The 24,532-nt window shown below is 32.2% G+C and overlaps 1 protein-coding gene across 1 annotated transcript in view; it reads right to left on the bottom strand.

Annotated features, from left to right (window-relative positions):
- The window catches only part of LOC132704976 (aldo-keto reductase family 1 member B1-like), a 42,248-nt gene extending 39,278 nt beyond the window's left edge, over positions 1 to 2,970 (bottom strand). Inside the window, exon 1 of the mRNA XM_060675356.1 lies at positions 2,953 to 2,970. The gene's annotated coding sequence lies outside the window, so the exon portion shown is untranslated. The remainder of the gene's footprint in view (positions 1 to 2,952) is intronic.
- Between the last annotated feature and the right edge of the window lie 21,562 nt (positions 2,971 to 24,532).

The following is a 24,532-nucleotide window of genomic DNA, read 5'->3' on the forward strand; positions in this document are numbered from 1 at the left end:
CTAGTTATCCTAAATCCGAGCTATATATCGCCCGAAACGGTCCGATATTTGAAACAGAGAATTGGTTATAGATTGACAATAGTGGGATGCGGCAAAACAGAAATGCCAAAATCATAGACTGGTGTCGGCCATGAATAACCGGAACTATCCATTAGGAGCAAGCGGGGAGCCATAAAATGTGAATTAAGTTTTTATCGGGGTTCGGAGATGATGTATTGGCTGCAACGACGTTTATGGCCACTGGCGGGAAGGCCGCGTTAGCCATATTACTGGCACGGAATTGTTGATCTCTTTACTTAATTATAATTTTATTATTGGACGAAGGATATTTATCGCTCGTTGTTAAAAACGATTTCGACCATTTTTTTAGAAAAAGTGTGAAGTGTCCAATGTAGATAGCAATGTAGCAACCCTTAAAAATATTCAAAGAATCAAATTGAAAAGCGTACTCCGTTACATTTTTCTAGAAATCACTTATACCATTGCAATTTTCTTATTGCTGTGTGGCATGTTCGTGTTTTTTTTTTAAGTTCTTTAACACGTTGTTTTCTTTCAGGCCAGAATTCCTGATATACAGAATGGGCAATCTCTAATCTTACTGAACGTACTAAACCCCAAAATATTTTGATTGAGCTCAACATCCCTCATACAAATGGTTACGGAAATGCAGCGCGTTAAAAGTTTAAAATTTATTCTGAATTTTCAAATTAATTGAGACAGTTTTTATAGTGTAGTAATAATTGGCAGTTTTAGGATTTCGACACCACAATTACGAATTTGAAACTTATTTCACCATATTATTTAGATCAATCAAATCAACCTTTTTTGCAATTTGCAAAGACCGTCTAACTCTGTAGGTTTTTGACGTCTTGTACCTCCAGTTTAGAGATTGACCATTTTTTCTTAATTACATTGTATATCTGGTAACAAAATCCTAATTATGACAAATTTTACTTTACTTTTACTTTTACTAATTTTATAACGTTACTTTGCTGCTTTTAAGTAAAAAAGTCAAATAAATGGTAGCTGGGAATTTTCGACGCATATCGTGACTTAAACTTAAATGAAAATAACGACATTTAATCAGCAGTGATTCCTTCTGCCGATTTAAATATAAGTGAAAACAAGCATTAAGAGATGCAAACAATGATCGTCGCCGGACGCCGCCCCGTTCGCTACGCCGCTACACCACCACCCCGCGTTCCGCTGGCAGGATTATAATTGCACGCAAAGCACATGTGCCATCATTAATCACTCGGCGGGCAAAAAAGTAATTAAGCTATTCCATTGGGCCGGTGAGCCGGTGGACGAGCCGCCACCGAAAACCCGATGCTCCCGCTTTTTGTTTCCGAACAGTGCCGTTCCGGGTTTTTTCCGCGTAAGCGCATCCCAGCCGTCGTGAAATAGTCTAAATTCAATTCCGCATTAAATTAAATTCGCCAGCGAAAGTTCGAACTGACGTCAGATGACTTTGAATTGTTGTCACGTCAGTCGATGCCACGAATGCATCGGAAGTTACGCAAAAATTAAGTCCAAAAGTGTAAAAGCTCAACTAATATTTTTCGCAGCTTAAGGTTTAATTATAATAGATTTATAAGAAGGATTAGCCTTTATAACAGTTTTTATACTTTTATAAGGAAGCTATTGGTTTTAAAGCTTTGTAAGACCTCCAATAAATACCAAAAGTTTTATAATATTGCATTCAACAGTTTCATATTAGTTAGTTCAGGTTTAATGGCGTCCTTAAAAACTTAATTATATAATTTTTACTCTTGGTTTGTTACAGCTTACTCTGTAAAACACTTATAAATCTTAAAGTAACAAATAAATATTCTACGCTTACGGTGAAACAGCATACGTTTGGCATTGGATAAAATCGTGTTCTTTTCAAACGGAAATTTTTGTTGTGTGCTTGAATGTTGACGGAGGAAACACGGGCTATAAAAAAAAGGTATGTGAGTCTAACAGACGGGATTCTAAAGGTTGTGTGTGTAGTAATGTATATGTAAGTATAACTATTATACTACAATATTATATTTTAAGATTTACCGGCTCGCCCCAATTTGATCAGGGGCAGCAATAAAAGAAGTCAAAGCTCAAAGCAAAGCGGCAATTTATTGCAATATCAAGGTTTAAGAGAGAGATTGTGATGATGCAAGTGCTAAATTAGATATGCGTTTAATTTTGAAGTTGTTACAGATTATTTTGCAAGAAATGAATACCTTTTCTCTCAGTTTGTATGTACAATCATTTAGGAAGTACTTTCTTAGGAAAATTGACACATAACAACGACACCCCGGTGAAAATTCTAAAAAAAAGGAAAATTAATTAATTAAATTAATTATTCAAATGGGAAATAGAACATTATATTATTAATTTTATAATTTGATAATAACTGTGTATATGCATCAGGGTTTATTTATGTTTAATTTATTAATTTGTATTATTTATAGGACACAACAGCAACGGCAGCTAAACTGTGAAACATAAAATATATAATAATGTTTGTTCAGCAAAAGCAAACTAAACGATCACAAATTCTAATAGCAAGTAACTAAATAGTGCTGTCCATATTCGTAAACACAAGGACGGTTCTGTTTTCTCAACTTCTTTTATTTGTAGAATTTTAAAAAGCATGTGAAGTTTGATTCTAAATTTCTAGATATTTATGAAAAACTAAGCACACTTCTTTTAGGAACAAATAACCACATAACTGACGCTAGGATTATTTTTAACAAAATATATGACACATATAAGGTTTTTCATTACGATAGTCAAAAAACAGTTTTTGACCATTGTCAAGTTATAACACAACCGATGACACTGTAATTTTTCGACGGGCAAAAACATGGCAATTGTTAAAGTTACAAATTGAGCAGGACTTAAAAACTCTCAAAAAGTGGTATCAGTACAATAAACTTACATTGAATTTACAGAAGACCAAATACCTACCTTTCTCATCGTACAAAAATCAGCTCCCAAACATCGGAAACCCAACAGTTGAAATGACAGAAATTCCGCAAGTAACATCGTTTAATTATCTTGGTATCACTATTGATTGTCAGCTCAAGTGGAATCTGCAAATTAAATCTGTAGTAGAAAAAATCAGACTACTTCTACCAAAATTTAATTATAAACGAGATTTTTTAAGCCGAAATCAGTTGGAAAACCTATATATATATATATATATATATATATATATATATATATATATATATATATATATATATATATATATATATATATAGTGTTTTCGGAGCGCGAGCATTGAAGATGCCAAGTGAGATTTTGGCGAAACGTCTGCAGGATTCCAGTCGGAGTTCAACGAGCGAACGGATGATATCCCAGAATATAGTATAGAATATATATATATATATATATGATGACACTATTCGCTCGTTGAACTCCGACTGGAATACTGCATCCGACTGGAATCCTGCAAATCCTGCATCCGACTGGAATCCTGCAGACGTTTCGCCAAAATCTCACTTGGCATCTTCAATGCTCGCGCTCCGAAAACACTTCGAACACTGTGTTCAAAGTGTTTTCGGAGCGCGAGCATTGAAGATGAGTTAATGTTTTTATCCTCGTCTTATTTTTATTTTATTTTTGCTTACATGTATGAGTAGATATTATATTACTATAAATGTAACAAGCAGATTCTTTGCCTCGTTGTTATTATTGTAATTATTATTGGTTTGGTTTAATATTGGTGTGTCACGCATAAGCATTTCGCAATGCTTCAGTGAATCAAAACATTTATTCCACTTAAATCAATTTATAGATTATGTTATTGTAAAGTTTAAATTGAATAAATGTTATTATTATTATTATAAACGCGCTGTGTTGTACACTTAAATTTTGTCACTTAAGATATTTCGATTATATAGTAGGAGATGCGTCAGTTAGCCTGCTGTTTGTTTCTGAATATGTTGCGAGACTGTCACTATCGAGCCGAACGAACATACAAATATATCATTTTAACATTTTAAACACGATTCCTAAAATTAAAAGTTAAATCACGTTATTGTTATTAGCCGAACAAACATACCTAATATCCTCAAACTCTGACAAGAGACCACCTAGTAACGGCCAGCTAGCAGCTCTCCACCTTACAACCGATAATTTACAGTAAACGTCTTGTCGTTTATCAGCTACTGCACTATTAATTAAGCCGCCTTTATTGTTTTTGTTCTTTAAAACTCTTTCGAGACTCATAGAAATTCCATTTATCAGCGAATAGCTCTCTGAAATATGTTATTATGCCGCAACGCTGACGTAATTATGGCACTATTGCCTCAAAATTTATGCACGTGAATTGATTAAGAAATGCGATTCGTAGGATGAAGACACTTTAACAATTCGACCAATATTAGGAGCAGTTAAGCTAATTCTTACTTTTCACATATATACATATATACTTACCATTTATTTCGAAACAAAATAACAACACAAATTATTACCAAATCTTCTTCGACTGCAGTAAGAAGAACTGAAAACAATTTATAAAGTTCAGATTATAATTATCATATTAATAACTTTATAGCATACTAATATATAGCATACTCTAGCAAAAAATTTCGATATAAAAGAAACTAAATGTAATTTTGCTATAAGGACACAATATATGCAAGAACTCTGGCATAGTGGTTTAAAATGACCTGTGTGACAAGACAGTTAATTTATTCCATCTGGCAGAAAAATAACAAATTTGAATTTTTTTACATTTAAAAATGGATATGAATTTGGAGGACCAAACATTTTAATTCATGTTTATAGTTTTAATAATAATGTACGCTTGGGGACCTCGTTAGAACGCACATGATTATCATCCGCTTACCAGTCGAAAATTGAAACTATTGGATTTTAGTTGCAAGAGACTGACATATTTTATTTAGCGATTCGATGTAGGAATTCACCTATCGCTCGACCACCATGCCATCGCGACGCCAGGTCGTCATTACTTCGCCGCAATGTGACTGAATGCAATTTAGCTATATTTGAAAATGCATCTCTGCTTCGTATACATGAATGAAACTAATGAAGCTTCTGAGCTCTATTGATGTTACGCGAAACCCAACATGTGGCAAAAATTAAAATAAATCAACACAAAGAAATTAGGTAACTTTGCCTTCGACGTCTTTTATCACAAATGTCTGCTTGGGTGTAACATTTTTAGATTTACATTTAACAGGTGGTCTAAATCAAAACGAAATATCAAAGTCCATCCTTAGGTGCCTTCCAGTATTTCCGCATTTAAATTGTACGCCCTGTGAAAAGCCTTGCTAAATGGTGTCTCCCATTAATCGCAAAATTATCACCATTTAAAAAAATTGTTAGCCTTTTTAAATCCTCATCTATTAATGTCTGCAGATGCATATTGTTTATTAAAGTAAAAGTGTACTTTACAATTTTGCAAACAAGATGTTAAATTAGAACTTATATAAATGGTAAATATAAGAGGTAGCAGGATAGAACTCTGTGGATCACCACAATCAAGCGGTTGGATAGACGAAATTACTCCGTTAAAGTCAACTTATAGATAATTGCGAATTAGGCAAATAGACCAATAAAATTCGGTAGTGGAATTAATTTCTGCTTTTCAGGAAATGCTGTATCTAGTAAGAAACAGTTGTTAGGTCACGAAGGCCAGCCAAATAATGAAAACGGCTATGAAATAGCCCGCAAAGGGTCATCAAGGCTCATGATTGCAATATCACTCATCAAAAAATAAGATCGAAGCCTAATGGGAATAGAAGAATACACTGAATGCCAGATTCTGCCAAGAAGAGAAGGAAACGGTCACCTACGCGTTATGCCAAGATGCCAATGCAGTTTCAACGAGTTATAAAAAAGACCGACTATCGAAGCTGTGGAGGCTAATTAGAGAGAATCTAAGCTCTGTATAACTATAAAGAGAGTTACAATGGATCTTTGGGTCGCAGTGACGGACAAGCTAAATGCTCTTTTCCAATCTGAGTCGTGAATTTTGAAGCAAGAGTCGAAATACTTATTAAGAAAAGCAGGATTCTAGGCAGGCTAAAAAGTTTATTACTTACAGTCTTTTCCTCAATCATGCAAAACTTATGTGGCATTTAAAAATCTGTTTTCAGTTCGTTAAGGTAAAATTTTTGTTATTATATTTGGGTCGCTTAGAAACTCAAGTATTATATTATTAGTTTTTTTCCAAAGTGTTTTATCTAACGCCCTACTTTAAATACTCAAATATGCACGGATCAAGGGTGAGAAAAATGTTACTTTAAGAGGTACCCACCCACAGGATGTTTTATTTAAATTTTAGCAACGGGTTCTATTTGTCCATTTCGAAGGCCACGACACCTCGCTCAGTGAATGTATTCGTACCGTTTTCTAAAAATATATCCCAAAACTAGGCGTTGCAAAACTTCTTCTGTCACTCGTTTTTTTAAGTACTCATTCCGCTAGTGGCAAATCTAACTTGTACTATTATGTGGTTTATCAAACTTGTTGCGTAATATACCCTTAAAGGCTTCTTTTAATTATTGGGGCTATTTTAATTTACTTTCGGCACGGTTTAAATTTCGTTCTAGTAACCAAATAATAAGATTTAAATTTAATCAATTAGAAGATTTAATATTTTGTCAATGGTACAACAATCAGCCGCCTTTGAAAAGAATATTGTACGTCACTTGTCTCTCATTTTTTCCCCGCATATATGTGTTTGATCCCAATCCCAACTAACCAAAAGTGAACCGTTTTATTTAATTACTAATTTAATTTGAATATTATATATTAGAAAATATTAATTATATATTACCAAATAACCAACATTATATGAGAAACTTATGATCAAAAACTAGAAATTAGAATAGAAAATTTGCAACTGTAATAAATTAAAATTCTTATAGATTTTATTTGTAGTGCTTCAATAACATGGATGTTTAATACTTTATCATGCCACAGCCTCGTGATTTTTAACTAAAATCGAAATTTATTTATTTTTTACGAAATGTTATTTAACAGTTCCCTCTACATTTAGTATATAGTAATTATCTGTATCTGTAATGTCAGAATCATTAGAAAAATTTGTTATACTTTTAAAGCATACGCTTCATACAGTTTCCAGCACCACAGTTTTTTAAAAAATCTACAAAATGAGCAGCTACATTTTTTAGAATTTGTTTATTTATTTTTGTTTTACATATTCTGCATATTAATGCGTTACAAGTTACAATTTTAATACATCTTAAAAGTCACAAATTTAATCATTTTCAATGGTGCAACCTTTAATGTCAATTGATGAAAGCAAGAAATCAATGACTTGTACACTGAGTCTTTCTTTCACTTCCGTTTCATTTTCCATTAATAAATACCTTCAACTAAAAAATATATTTACTTTTACAAAGTACCAAAAAAAATCCGTGATTGATTAAATTGATCTTTAGGGGTGGTGCGACATATAAAAATAACAAATAATAGTTTGTTCTACAGTATATTAATTTTTTTAATTTGAAAAGTTTCCCTGATTTTCATTAATACCAAACATTTTGATACCGAATAATCGGAATCACGAACGGGAGGAAAAATTTTTTTATTGAAGGAAGGAGGAAAGTAAACTTACCTAAAAAGCAAAAATGACCCATTGGATTGGGGGTTAAATATGGTTAACGCCTCTCTCGGTCATATCGATGTAACGCGATATTTTATCCGCTATTTCCACGGACTGTTTCAATAAAATTGACCACTCACCGAAAATAATCCATTGTCGGTAATTGCGTTGAATTTATGAAAAGAAAATTTTACATCACACAGCACATCCAATAAGTCTTCTTCGTTCGCAGCGAGATAATCTCTCTCCCGGCAGCATTCGTAGCCGTGCCAAATTCTCATCATTTAACCAAGCCATAATTACACCAAGTCCTAATTATAGCTTTAAATTGAGCCCCAATGAAACGATAGTGTTTCTGGCTTTAACTGCTATCTCAAAAACGAATATCACGCCCCCAAAATCTCGATACATCTCGAACTCAAGCACAAAAATAATAATTACAGGTTTTGAGCACCAATCCGTCTCCAGCTGGCATTCAGAAACGTGTCTTTAGGGTTTATTGTCGAACGATTATTGGGGATACGATACGGACGTGGAAGCTTTTAAATGGTGGTGTTGTTCAAAGAGCGCCTACTTCAAATTATATGGTAGCTTGTGGTGTCAGATGATAATCGCTCGCGCCGACTTTCCCGAAGAATTATCAGAAAATGATTTATTTTTGTACGTAAACGGTTAACGCGAAATAATAACCATAAATATCGGTGTTGAGGTCGATGATTGCGCAAAATTGTTTTCGACTGAAAAAAATAATTAATTGTCTGTAAAATCTATAAAGTAAGACCAGATATAGTCTCATTTTTCTTTCACTAGAAGCCATTATTATGAATTGTCATTATAACAAAACAAATTTACTTCTTTTGAAGTGATGTCCGGTGATGCCAACCTGACACGCTACAACTTGACATTGAAAAAAGATAACTAACACCATATTGAATTAGCTGAAAAAGAAAACATAAAAGTTTTGTGCGTTCCAAATATCTTTTGACTCTGATAGCTTATACGACAGAAAATTTATGAAGTGCTTTATCCAGATTCATGTTCACGAAAGTTTAAAGTATTTTTGTTTCTGTTGAAAATTGCAATCTGTATTGTCCGTTCTTTCTGTTTTTTTTTCTTTTATTTTGCTTTTGTGCTTCTCACCTTAACCGATTATTACATAGAAATATTTTAACTTCGCCAGCAGGCAACACTTAAACTAATTTTGAGTTTGTTTTTCCTGAATAAAAGCTCAAAAAGCAAAGAAAAACAATAATCACTGCCTCGAACTAAAAACTATGACGCCATCAAGAACGTTCTGTATCCTGTAAATACAAATGGTATATTATTTGTTACTTGATAATTTTCTTTATAATTATAAACATAGATATTATAATGCCTCAATATTTTTTATAAGTATTTTTATGCCAGCAAAAAGCGTATAAGTAACCTTAGTAACCTTAGTAACCCCTTTTAAAAGGTCTAGAAAGTGAACTTTTTATAGTAAGACTATTGTCTTGTTTGTGGTTATCTGAACTACATCGAAGTTCACCGGAGCCAGAAACATTGCGCTTGTTCGAGAATATTTTCTTATCGGAAAAAAAAAAGTTAACGGAATTCTATGTTAAAAGTAAGATAAGGTATGGATCGAAAACTGTGAAACAACTGCGTTTAAATTTGAAATTTCAAACATATTATGGTGTTGACAAATCAATCTCTACTGTTGGAAGGAAGAAAATGTCCAACACCACCAAGGGTGTAGAAGGATTAACCCAGTTTGGTAGGTGTACTCGGATGCAATCTTGTGAAAGAAACGCATTAAAACTTTTAACTAATTAACTATTTAACCTCTTCTATAGAAAATTTAAATTTTCTCTAGGATGCTTTAGAATTAGAATATGTACAATTTTCACTAAAAAATTACTTTGGTTTCGTCATACAAATACAAATAGAAAGATAAAAATAATTTTCCTATTTCTTAAAATTCCGGTTTATTAGCATTTTCATTTAAAATTCAATCCATAAAACATAAGGTTATCCATTTTTCTGTGATATTTGCGTTATATAGAGGTACAATGACATTGACATAAAAATTATTCTAACAACCCTTCGCTAAAGTGAAATCTTGGTGTTGTGACTTTGACAATTTCAGTTTAGGTTGGATAATGAAAAACCTACAAACCATCTCTTTGCACCCCCATGCGGGCTAGCGGATGAAGTGGGGCTCTTTTAAAATTGGGTTGAGATGGGAAGCCCCGGTTTTTCTTATGACCTGCGAACGCCGCGATCGATGACCCATTTATAATGATGCATTCAAATGATTGATATATTATGCCATTATGCTTGTGATTTTAGTGTTTCTCAAAGTTATATGAATAACATGTAAACTGAATGAACTGGTTTATATACAGGGTGTTTTCTATTTGAATGTTAATAATTGCAATAAAAACCTCTTCTCTGCATGGGCATAACAACATTGTTAATATGCCAGCAGGGCACGACAAGCAATAAAAAACCTATCTTTAACTATAATAATTTGGGTAATAGTAATAAAAAAAAGTTCATAGCAAATGTTGGAAATGTACCCTAATTGTCCATAATACGGTGTTAAATTTTAAACTTCTCTTTTATATCTATGGATATACGAGGCTCTGATTATTTTCTGCCACAATGAATTAACTTCTTCAGCATATCCTTCAAATATCACCATATTGAGAAATTCAGTGGGCTTAAGACTGGATTTCTTGATGGCCAAACAAATTGACTTCCACTACCAATGGCGAAACCGCTCATCTAAATTTTGAGCCATTAGCAATTCAAAGGTGCTGAAAGAAATTTAAATAACGAGGTCCAGTTAGATTGGCTGACAATTCAGAAGAAACAATGAATAAATTACACAACATCAAATGTAATGTTCGCCTTAAACTGATGCTGAAAATATCTTACTTTTCTCAGAATCCCATAAATTCTATCTTTTAAATGTCAATTCGTCGATAAAAAGAATCTTGTTCAGGAAATTTGAGTTTTTTGTTTGTATAGCTGGTAAATCTTGAGGCAGTAACTGCTGAACCGGAGTATAATAATATGGATGGAGTTTTTCTTTTCTTAAAATTCTGTAAATGAACGATTGACTTATCCCCTGTACTTAACTGATGATTACGAATTAAAATTTCTTATTCTTCCTCGACGATGATAGTTTTTCTAGCACCTGGAATGTAACTTGTGGCGATAGATTGTCCGACATAAATATGTGCATGATTTTTAAAAGTTTATTGTAACCTACAGACTAAACGATACATATAAAATAGCTAACAGATGGGCGAGACAACATAGTTAGGCATTTGAGATTAGTAACATAGGATGAACAATGTTTGCAAGTACTTATATAATAAAAAATAAATAAGAACTAAAAGTTCAGATTTTCACGAAATTATATATTATGACATGACAATTGTTTCGACAACACCGTGTCTTTATCAAATGTAATATTTACAAACTACCTGCTACTATATATACCGAAAAATGACCATAAAACCTTAATTAATTTTGTTGCGAGAATTTAAGTTCAATAAAGGAGAGGTGTTTAAATCTAATTGATCGTGAAGCAATACATTTGAATGTCTCATTTTTGTGGCTGTGTGTAATATATCAAAATTGTCGTCAAAAATGTGTTTTTCTGTGTTTAAGTGTGTAGCATAATTAGAATCTAGACTATTGTTTTTAAACACTCTTATATGTTCGTTAATGCGTTTCTTGAAGGATCTACCTGTTTGTCCAATATAAATTTTAGGACAAGATCCACATTTCAACCTCTAGACACCTGATTTTTCGGATTTTGGAAATTTCGATTTATTGTTTTTTAAATATTTTCCTATTGTGTTGTTAGTTCTGAAAGCTATTTTTAAACCAAATTTTGACAAATGTTTTGAAACTTTTTCGCTAGGTTCTCCTATGTGTGTAATTGTTTTAAATTGTTCATGTTCTGTATTTGGTTTCGGATAAATAGAGTTTACTGTTGTCTGTATTTGTTTTTTATTTATAATTTTATCTATAATGGACTGATTGTAGCCGTTGTTCAGTGCTATTTGTTTAATGATATTAAGTTCTTTGTTGTAATTTTCTGTTGAGAGTGGCGTATTAAGAAGTATGTGTATAAAAGAGTTAAATGCAGCCATTTTGTGTGTTATGTATGACTGTGTCCGTGTGTGAAGGTTTATGATATATTGAAAAATCTAATTTGTTTTGCACTTTCGTAATAGTTAAGTCTAAAAAATTAATAGAGTTATCCTGTTCAATCTCGATAGTGAATTTTATACGATTATGTATTGAATTAATGTAATTTAAAAACAAATTCAATTGTCTGTCCGTTCCTACAAAGCAAGCAAAGACATCGTCCACATATCTATACCACCATAAAAAACTTTTACTTAAAGGATGTTCTAGTATGATATTTTCCAAATTATCCATAAAAATCTCGGCTAACAAAGGACCAAGTGGGCTTCCCATAATCAAACCTTCTTTAGATATATAAATCGGCCCATTAAATTCAAAATAATTTTGGTCTAAAGATACTATTAAGCAATCTAATAAATCTTGTTTCACCAATGGGTTAACCTGTTTCCGAGTTAGGGTAAAATCTACTAAACCTATCACATCCATAGGTGGAATACTGGGAAATAAGTTTTGTACATCAAAAGACAATAGTGTTGCGTTAGAAGGGATTTTGATATCTTTAATTTTGTTGATTAATTCAAAAGAATTTTTTATTACAAATTTTGGTTTAAAAATCTGTGTGGAACTTTTAAGTATTTACTAATCTTGTAGAAAGTTTAACTGCTGGAGCTGTTACATAAGACACCACTGGTCTAATGGGCATATCTTGTTTATGTAATTTAACTATAGAATATAATTTAGGCGTTTGTGGATTCATAATTGTTAAAAAATATTTGTCTTTGTCACTAAATAGTGTGGAGTTAGTAATTACATCCTTGACTTGTCTTTGATATAACTCAGTAGGATCGTGTTTGATACAAAGGAAAAGTTCTGGTTTAAGAAAATTGTTGGTTTTTGAAATATATTCTGGGAGATCGATAACTATGACTGTCTTCCGTTTATCTGCACGTGTAAATATTATGTTATTTTCAGAAGCTTCGTTTTTGATAGTTTTAACTAGTGACATTTGAGAAATTTCTTTGTTTTTGTTTGTTTTGTATCTATTAATTGAGAGTTTATTATATTCGCTAATACATGTTTGTTTAAAATAGAATCGTTAATGTCCTTAATTGCTAATTCACAATCGATTTCTAAACAGTGTATTTCTCTATTAATGTGCGCGTGTTGTAAGTTAAAGTTGAAACCTTTTTCCAGAAATTCAACTTCATTTTTAGAAAATGTTGTGTCTGTTAAGTTTATGAACCTGTTGTAAAATTGATGGTTGTATACTTTGTAATAACTGGCTTGCTTTCAGCTATTTTTGAATTAGAAATTAATTTGTCTAACTTTAGTTTTTGTCTAATAAACTTTTTATGAATGATAGATGAAATGTCTGTTCGAACTTCTGTTTGAATCCCGTTTTCTATACTCGTGCCTTCGTTCTTCCTTCATCCATTTCTTCTGGCCTTGGATCTGGGCTTTCTTTGCAGCAGGACTTATGTTGTTGGTTTTCAATTTTATGTATTTGGGAAAAACCTTATTTTGCAGACATTTGTTAAAAAACCAAATGTTTTGAGAACATATTCGGCAACGTAGAAGCAATTTAAAATACCAAATAACCAAGAAACCAATTTCAGCTTCTTTCAAAAATTGAACTTTGGTGGCTTTTACTTGGTGAAAATCCATTTATCAAAATAAATAAGAACTGAAAGTTCAGATTTTCACGAAATTATATATTATGACATGACAATTGTTTCGACAACACCATATCTTTATCAAATGTAATGTTTACAAACTACCTGCTACTATATATACCGAAAATGACCATAAAACCTTAATTAATGATATAATAATTAAGAAGTAACTACATGAATGGAAATATTAGACATCAATATCAATATTTATTCTTATAATCTCGGATGACCAATTTAAGATACTTTTAAGAGCAAAAGAGTTTTGGAAATATACCATCTTTCGGGATGACAAAAAAATACCGTACCAATAACGTCTACGGAAGTAGATTACACATTCTTTACTTTATTTTCACGTGAAATGACCTTAATTCCGCGAAACTAAAAATCGAAAAACCTAAAATTGACAATTTCTATTGTTATACTATAAAAACTTACTCAATTAATAGGAAAATTCAGAATAAAATTTAAATTTTAGCGCACTGCATTTATGAAACCAGCGACATTTATGAGTCATGTCCATGTGCAATCATAATACTTTGGTGCCTAGTAGCTCCAGTTTAGAGTTGCTTATTCCTTATAAATCATTCTGTACTTTCTACCCAAGTCTTATTATCCTCAGACAAAATATTGTTAATCGCCGTTTCTTCGGAATTGACAGATTTATAATAACACTCTGCGTATAGACGATGAAAGTTTCGATAGGAATTTATGCGTTATGAATAATTTAAAACAGGAAAAATAGATCTGTTCAAGAATATAACTCATCCAAATTGGCGGTCAAAAATATGCTCCGAATACAAATGTTGCCCTATTGTTCCGACCACACGCGTCGCAGACAATGAGACATCATTGTTATGAACTGGTTTCCGGTTTACGAAATATTGGCAAAGTTCAGAAATTCACTAAATGTTAAGAAATTTAGTCGTCGCCATACCAACAACCACCTTAGTGTTCGCAAATATTATTTAAAAATAAATGCTCCCTCCGCTGGCGAAAAAAAAAATATATTCCGCACATGTTTAGCACCATAGATTATGTTTGACATTTTCAAGATTTGTTTGCGTTAAAGTTGGACAAGGACGAATAAACTACCCTGTTAGTAACGCATAATGTATTGCAGACGCATCGACCACCAACGACGTAGCAATAAAGACAATTTGGCTAGCGGCAAAATAGCTATATGCGATTTTTTTTATTTGTTTGTTTTGATTTCCCTGGCGTTCTCTATTTTAATTATAATTTTATAGACTTCCTTTATAATTGCGAACCTTGTGGCACATATTATTTAAATTGACTAATGTGAGTTGGAAATTCCAATATCTACCCTAAATGTGCATATTTATTTGAAGTTTATGATTAAATAGATAGAATCCAAAACGTAAAAGCGTAAAAGTTCCAATTAAATAGAGAAAATTCATTCTTTAATATTTAATACTATTCCCATGTTCTCATTTAATTAGTACAAAATAGTTTTTTGATATCACACCAAATTGTTGTTTAGCAAACGGTAAAATGAATTAATTCATTCATAACTCGGCTACATAAAGTATTATCAGTGTGGTACTCTTGTAACCAAGTTTCTGTCTATTGAGCTAATTCATTTAAGGTAGGAAGGAAACAACTCTGTTTATTTACAAAATAAAATTGTATGCAAAAAAAACAACATTAACATAAAATCTAGAATTTGCAAAAATAAATTATAAACCAACGAAACAAATGTTCCATAGTCCTCTGCCCTTAGGATCCATGATTTTTGGGACACTCTGTACGCATACAATGCTGAAGTGACAGTCGATCTAGTGATATCAATGAATCAATCAATCAAAAGTTGGAAAATAGCTACAAACATTGTCACGGTCACTTTTTTTGTCATTTTGCTTTCGAATGCTAACATCCTAAACCATCACCAACTTATTGAATTCATATTAACTTGCAATATATTATACGTTGGGTTTGTACAATTTTGAATGACCCTGCGGTTTTTGACTTAGATGAAGCGCAAGAGGCCCTGAAATAGTGTCATGATTACTTCAATTTTTCATAATAAATATTGGCAGAATCGTTGACACATAACTTCAACATCACCGCGGCCGTCTTTAGCATTTTCCGTTTTATGTATCTTAATTAAAATTGGATGGGTATTGATTCTTGATTATTCAAGTTGTTGATTTTTGGTTTTTTAGTTGAATATCGTAGGTGCTTAAAACTGTATGAACTTTTTTTTTAATTCATTTTGTTATAATTAATTATGATGCAATCTAGTAATTTTTTAATTTCTGATCTGCTGATCTGATCTGTCCCAACAAGGACAACCAGGTACGGTATTAGCGAAACGGACGGTCCTAAAAAATTAATGAGTAAATCACCCAAAAGAAAACGCAGAAAACTATTTTCGAGTTTCCGAAACCGCTACTAATGAGTGTAATTTTTATCTTGAATATTAAAACCTGGTTTCTACAAAAATTTCAGATATTTACGATGATTTAAGTTAAGACAAATTCAAATGATTTTTGTATACTGTGTGTTCGTTCTATCTTTGAAAGAAGAGTAGTGGGGAACATTTTCATAAATAAAAGTCCATATTTCAAAAAAGACAACTCATTTTGATAAACTTGTTGTACAAAAAGCACTTTCCCTAACCTTATCAATCGTGCTATGGGTGACGCGATTGTTATTGTGACGTTGCTAGCAGGTGGCATTTTCTGACATAATCGCAAAAAATAATTTTCTGAAATAGTAATAAATTAAACATTATGACTTTTTGATGTCACTAGCTAGTCAAATAACGCCCCACCAACCCAGTTAAAACCGCATCTCAACATCTGTATCATTTTCTACATTAGGTGTTGTTAATGCCTAATTTTATGTTATACCTTTTACTTTTTTTTCGATAAATTTATTATAATCACTATTTTTTTGCAATTAGGTTTAGTCAACTAACCAAAACTAATAAATTGTTGTTGAATTGAATTATTTTTTCGATTCACTATATTACGATGACTTTAAATGGGAAATTTTTAATGCAATAAATAATTATCAAACTTAAAATAATTAAAACAGTAGGCAATCAACAGACTTTCACAAGCATCAACAAAGGACATGAAATATGGGTAGCGTTTGGTCAGATAAAATCCAAATTTGTTTTCATGGAAATCTTGATAATTAGAAAATCAGTTTAAAATGTCGCAAACTACACCACAGGTCTACCAAATTAAACTTTGTGACAGATGTTTAAGTGCAATCTTCATCTTTTTGCCAGAAAGTTACGCTGTACGGCTGTGTGTTTTTAAGGGCATATCCCGTTTTAACATCCAAGAGTAGTCCGCCATCATCGTTATGCTCCTAGTATGCCTTGGTATCGCCGTTCCATTTCCTTAATGTATGGTGAATCCTATCTCCCTGGCTGGAAATTTCTCGCACAAATAATTGAAACACTGTCCATTTTTGTCAATAAAACTTTTTTGGAGTCAACTAAACTTAACTTAATAGATTTTTGCTACCAGGTGCAAGGCTTGATCTAAGGGTCATTCAATTTGAGTCGTATGTCTATCCTTTGTCCGAATATCTCCCCCCACCCCCCTGTTGTCCAAGGAGCATGCACAGCGCTTTAAGGTCACCACAAAGCATCCACTATTGTTCTTGGTAGTTTCAAAAAAATCCCAAATTTTCATACGTTCTTTTTAGATGTGCAATGGGGACCGAGGCCAGTTCTTCACCATTGTGAAATAAATACCTTGAGTAAAATATTGATATAACTCTTTTTCGCGATCCCGGTAAAAGATTGATGTGATGCCAGGTGTGTAAATGCTTGTCACGAAGTGCATCCTTTGAAAGGTGTAAATCTCTAATTAAATCATTCATTTGGCTGTGGTTAAACACTTCGGGGTCTTTGAAATCTGGTGAGAAATATGAGTCATCTGGGTCGAAATTAGATTCCTCGATATGACCTTCTCTAGTTCTTTTGCGGCGGTATATCTGGTGCATGAGAAACTGGTCTAATGGCAGAGGCAAGATTGGGATACACAATTTGTTTCTTATTTTTTCTGTTGAATCCATGAACATTACACGAACAAGAATAACAATCATCACTGTGATTCTTAGGTTCTCGCCATATTTAGTAAGACCAAAGCTTAAACATTTCTTCCTACCTTTTTGCCGGTTTCTGCTTCAACGCAATCGATACAAACAGTATGAGGACCCTAGGACTTATCTCGTTCGCCAATTTTTACACCAAAATAATAAAAGTTATTTGGATTGTTCACACAATCTCTTCTTTCCATATTTATACGTTCTAAAACACTAGAAGTACGCAACAATGAAGACTACAGCCGCACGACCAGTAACACGACGACCAATACAACCAAAATGCGCATAAGCAGATTACAACGGTGTATTGACGCATGCTCGTCACTTCGGTTACTTTGCAGAGAAATCTAATATTATCCAATGTTGCCAAATCACATCTAATGTCATAAAAAACAATTCAATCATAGGTATGTAGGTATGCGCTATAAAAAAATGACCTGATAGAGCAAAAATATGGCGTTTTTTGGAAAAAGGGCCCGCAAAATATAAAAATAAGCAAACCGCTTTCAAACAAAATTACTGTAGACTTGTGTTATTGGTAACTCAATGATGAAAAATTAAGTGGTAATATGAAATATTGAAAACTGGCTAAGAATAGCAAAACCGTGTCAGCTATATGGTAATTTGGTGTCCGTCGAAGGTATTGTAAAAAAGCAGTAGTAAAGACAAATAATAAATCAGCGTTTTATTTGGTAAATCAGGATAATTAGACATTAACAACCATTAAAGTGTTGAAATTTTGCACAATCCAACTTTTTTTGTTCATATATTAGGTTGGTATAAAGATTTTAAGATGATTTTACTATGTGGTAATATAAAAAAGTAATATCGTTAAGTTTGTTCTTTTCCGATTTTTTTTTGCAATTATGTCAGAAAACGCTATGTGGTGACAAGGAAAGCAAGCGTAATCGCGTCACCCAATAGCACGATAGAAAGCCAAGGGACCCCATATTAATTAAAAGTTTTTTTGGATTCATTCATTTACGAAAATGTTCTAACACCCCACCACTTTCCTTGCAGAGACAAGGCAAACAACATTAAACAAAAATTATTTGAATTTGTCTCATCTTTAAAGTACTTACCATGGTTAATGTTTGAAATTTTTGTAGGTTTAAAGTGCACGATAATAATTACGCCTATGTGTGGGATGATTACCGTACGTTTCCCTGATACCGTACCTCCTTGCCAGGACACCCGGTATAACGGTTCAGTTAGCAAATTTTAACTAAAAGCAACTTACCCAAACCGCACTACGTTCGAGTCGACAAAATATTACCAGAGTCGGCGACAAATCCCACCTCGCCCGAACTGCTGCGGCGAAATAGAGCTGACCGAAAATGCAAAGTCTATTCAAAAGTCGTGCTCCATATATTCGCAAAACTCCCTGCTGGGCAACTTTTCACCCCAGTGACGGCCATTGAAAAACCCTCCTCCCTTTCGAATCCGAGGCGACTACCACAGTATAACTAACGTTGCGATCTTAAATTGCATGTATGCGAATATATGTAAAGGAGCCGTAGAGGAAATGGGAAATGCTAATGTGGTAATGCGGAGGCCATAAAACTCAATATTCATCTATACGTGGGATTTGAGACCACGCGGACGGTACTTAAAGGGAAAAACGGGGATTCCATTTTATTGCTTAATTTTATCAGCCATTTCGATTTGAAACATTTCGAGCGACGCGACGATAAAGCGCAACAACCAAAACCGAGCAATCCCCAAAAATATTATTTGCGTGATACCAGAGCAAGGAAATTTCATATACTATTAAATCTATTACGCTTTGACCACTACTCTCTACTAAAATATTCGGCCAGTTTAGAACCATTACAACTTTGAAATAAAAAGGTAAACAATTCCTGTTGGTCACTGATTAGTTAAAAATGTACATTGGATCGATGACGACAAAAAAATTGGCTTAATTTATATGTCAAACATTTACGAGGCTGACAAAAATCAAAAATTGAAACCGACATCAAAACTTTAGAAACGAATACAAGGGATTCTGTCGGGAGCGAGAGGACCATATATAATGCGCACGGCAGAATCCACCTAGGAGGTTAAGACAAAACTCTTTTAAGAGTGGCACACAAATTTTCTATACCAATTAAAATGATTCTTTAATAAATAAAGTTCGTCGTAGACCAACGTACACATGAATTTCGTAATTCTTACAATAACGCAATTAATATTTATTCTAGGAAAACAGTTTAGGAATTTTCTATGCGTAATAAAACTACTCCGAAATACCCAACTGAAACTGTCACTCTAAGTCCTCAGAGGCTGAAGTCATTGAGATAGATCTAGACGGAAAATAGCGAAGATTTCTTTCAGTTACTACGGAACAATTTCTCTATGTTGCTTCCGCAATTTTTGACTTTTAAACATTCAACATTTTGCTGTACTCGCTTTTTATTATCAGCTATGAACACTTAGTCGCGAGTCCATCTTAGAAAGTTTTGTTTGTTTCGAAGTTTCAAAACTAGGTGCTCACGCATATGATAATGTAGAACAGCAACTAATTTTAAATTTTTTCATCTGAACAACTTCCTTAATCAATCCACCCACTGATTAACTCGAACGATGTAATAATAATATTGAAAACAATAATTCATTGAACAATAATTTTTTAAAAGATAACTTAACATCAACAGATACAACAAAAACGATCAAAACTATTTCTCTTTTTGGACTATACAACAGTTTTTAACTTAAAATTATTAGATATGAATTTAATTTCGTCAGTTTGAATCTTATTTATTTCTGTTAACAATTACAGGTATTTTTGAAGTTCATTTTACATTATGTTTACAAGATGATCTAGTTTTTCAAAACACTCCATTTTCATTTAAATTGATACAGTTGATTTTTTATTTGTTTTTAATTGCAGTATTTTTCTTAGTTAGTATCAATAATTTCGTTAAATCTACTATATTCATTTAAAAAATATATTTTAAATTAATAAAAAAGAAGTGGATATTTCTGATCTGAGAAAGCGAAAGTCACTACGAAGCGAAAAATACGGCACAGAAGAACCTCAAATTGTCTTTTTATTTCTCTTGACTCGATAAAAGGGAGACAGGAAATTTCGTCTCTATCGAGCTTCGTAGTTCAGGGCTAAATAGCGGGTTTCGAAGCGATTGAAGGTTCTCAATAAATTTTAGACACTGACATATTAATTTATAACTAAATACAAGTAACTCCCCAAATGTAAATAACCCCCGAGAAACTACAGTACCTCTTTCATGGGGAGTTCGTCAATGGAGTGAGCTAATAATCTTTGCCCGATTGCCCTCTATTGGTATGCAATTGGTTTGAAGATGACAGTTTCCCCCTCTTGTAAACACCCCCTGTTCCAGTCTGGCCGTCATCTCGGTGTTTGTTTTAATTCAAAATCATTCAAAATTACTGTTTACAAATCGAACTTTCTTACGTTTCGCCAATCATCCTGTTGGTTTCTTCAAAGCATAACTGACTCATCAACAACCGACGCAGTATTAAGTATTACAGTAATCTGTGGAAATTTCTTTGAAAAATTATTTGAAATGATTTTGCAGACAGCTCTCAACAGATATATTATTAATTACTTTTTAAATTAAATTTATTATACTAAAACTGAAAGTAGGAGTAATATTTTATGGTCTCATATTTGTTTTTACTTGGTGCCAAAAATGTTATCTGGAGTTAAAGTTATAATGATATAAAGCAAGCATATAAATTTAAAACTTTCAAAAATTGCACTTTCCATAATTAACTTAAACCTGATATTCACATTAAGCCATCCTGAAAATTGTAAGTAAATTGAAGTATGGTGCTGATCTCATACCCTATAAATTAACATTAAGCATGAGTTTTGAAGTTTCTGTACGCGTCATTTATCCACTGAGTCAAGACAAGGTCCAAAGACTGCACATCAGTAATTTCACCGACATAAACAGTTACAAGGAAGTTTTTTGATTTCTTCCGATGAGCAGTTATTATCTGTGGGAGTAAATTAGTTTTAATGTACCAATGTACCTTATCTTATAAGAAACATGTTCTCTAAATCTAATTTCTTCATGCAAGAGCACTATCGCAACTAAATCCTGACTGCTTTCCGGGTAATATTTCCTTTTCTTTGACAAAATTTCTTAATTTAAGTTCCAGAATTTTTGAAAATGTTGAGGAGCACTCACCGAACGAAGATAACCAAATGCAAAGGATTATTTATGTTTGAAAGATGCATTGATTAATGATGAGTGTTATGTAAGGCACTATTATAGAGCAACATGATGAAAGTTATGAGTTATATTAATTTTATATACTTCAAAAGCTTTGGTTTTAATATTTTTCTTTATGTTAACGATTTCATTGTCTGTCACCTAGATAAAAGCAAAGCCACGCTTCATTAATATATTGTTTCAAACTAAAAGTGCTCATTCCAACATTTCGAAACAGTTTTTACCAAAATTTTACATATTTGCAAGATTGCTTGCAACAGACTTCCCATTAAAAGCGTAAGCTTATTATAAAACGTGATCCGTACGAAATAATTTAAAAAGTTCGATTCGGATGCGACGAACCCATAATAAATCATCGCCGGCCTAACTCTATGGCAGGTTATCATTGTCAAAACGGCAAAGAGAAAACTAAAAATTAACGTCAGCTCGCACAACCCGGGGCTCTTTTCTTAATGAATAGGGTCTTAGTGGGCTATAAATCTTGGAAATAAGCAAACCACAGAATTTCGGTGCTCAGGTAAATAAGCAAAACTTTAATTTGAGGGCCGGCCACCACGCAAAATTATTTTGGTCTGTGTATCTAAGTGCCTATGGATATTGCGCTCAAAAGTTTAAGTTAAGTTATAGATTCAATTACAAGTAATCGGAATAGACTACTACTAGACTACTACTAAAATATCGACAAATATTTAATTTTAATTTGCTACTTTTGCACTGCGTACATTTTCTAATATCAATATTGCTTACAACACACCCCATATAAGCCAATCTTTAATGCAATTTAATTTGACAGCAATAATAGAAGGACTCATTTATTAATATATTGACCAAGTTATTACTACACAATTAGCAACTTAGTATTAGTTAATTTAAATTAGCTATTGGCTTATTTCATTTAACGTTAGATTGGATTTACAGGAACACCGGGTGCGCCGACAAGGCGTAAAGACGCAGCGGTTTTTATATTTTGTTGACAAATTTATCTTAAAACAGCTGTTAAACAACCGCCATTTTTATTTCTTGGATGCGTTTATAGGTTCATAATTTTATTTCAGTCTATTTTTGAACTTTATTATTTGGTAAAGGCAATTGATGATCTAAGTATGAATGCTCCTGAAATTAACTATAACGTAGGACAAGCTAAGAGCACAAAATTTATACATTCCTATATATATATCTATATATATATATATATATATATATATATATATATATATATATATATATATATATATATATATATATATATATATATATATATATATATATATATATATATATATATATATATATATATATATATATATATATATATATATATATATATATATATATATATATATATATATATATATATATATATATATATATATATATATCTATATATATATATATATATATATATATATATATATATATATATATATATATATATATATATATATATATATATATATATATATATATATATATATATATATATATATATGTGTATGAATTTTTGAATTTTTATTGGATGTAGTTTCTTGGACCGTCGCGTGTATATTTTCTTCAATTTCTCTTGGGTATTCGGTCTCTCGAAAACAATTAATGTGATTCTTCTAAATATTTATTAACGTTTCGATCATAATTTCGATCTTTTTCAAAATATTCTTATATTGTATAAGTGACATATATAACAATTAATGACATTTGACGTTGTGTTAATATATTAAAAATAAAAATAATTTGTCATTGAATATTTTATACGGATTGGAATGGCATGCAAAACAGGTACGGATGTTTTTTATTATTTTTTATTATATTGGATAATTTAATTTTGTTACTTTAAAATTGAATGATATATTTTGTTAAGGTTTTTAGAATCGGTTTTGTAATTAATTGAATTTTTGTTTTTTTGGATTTCTATACTTTCATAAAGTTCTCTTTTTTTGGTGTTAGGTTCTGTTAGTAGGACTTTTTGAAAATTAAATGTATATACATATATATATATATATATATATATATATATATATATATATATATATATATATATATATATATATATATATGATAACACTATATTCCGGGATATCATCCGTTCGCTCGTTGAACTCCGACTGGAATCCTGCATCCGACTGGAATCCTGCAAATCTTGCATCCGACTGGAATCCTGCAGACGTTTCGCCAAAATCTCACTTGGCATCTTCAATGCTCGCGCTCCGAAAACACTTCGAACACTGGGTCTCCTTTGTCTTAGTTTTTCATAACACTTGGTGGCTGTAAAGATCTCCTTCCCGTAAAGGTGTATGATATTCTCACGTATTGATTCACGGATGGAAAAATGTGATAACACTATATTCCGGGATATCATCCGTTCGCTCGTTGAACTCCGACTGGAATCCTGCATCCGACTGGAATCCTGCAAATCTTGCATCCGACTGGAATCCTGCAGACGTTTCGCCAAAATCTCACTTGGCATCTTCAATGCTCGCGCTCCGAAAACAGTGTTCGAAGTGTTTTCGGAGCGCGAGCATTGAAGATGCCAAGTGAGATTTTGGCGAAACGTCTGCAGGATTCCAGTCGGATGCAAGATTTGCAGGATTCCAGTCGGATGCAGGATTCCAGTCGGAGTTCAACGAGCGAACGGATGATATCCCGGAATATAGTGTTATCACATTTTTCCATCCGTGAATCAATACGTGAGAATATATATATATATATATATATATATATATATATATATATATATATATATATATATATATATATATATATATATATATATATATATGTTAATTTTGATTCGAGAATTTATTAATATTGTTTATTTT

This window comes from Cylas formicarius, unplaced genomic scaffold (genome assembly GCF_029955315.1).
Source record: "Cylas formicarius isolate icCylForm1 unplaced genomic scaffold, icCylForm1.1 PGA_scaffold_10__41_contigs__length_53128322, whole genome shotgun sequence".
NCBI lineage: Eukaryota > Metazoa > Arthropoda > Insecta > Coleoptera > Brentidae > Cylas > Cylas formicarius.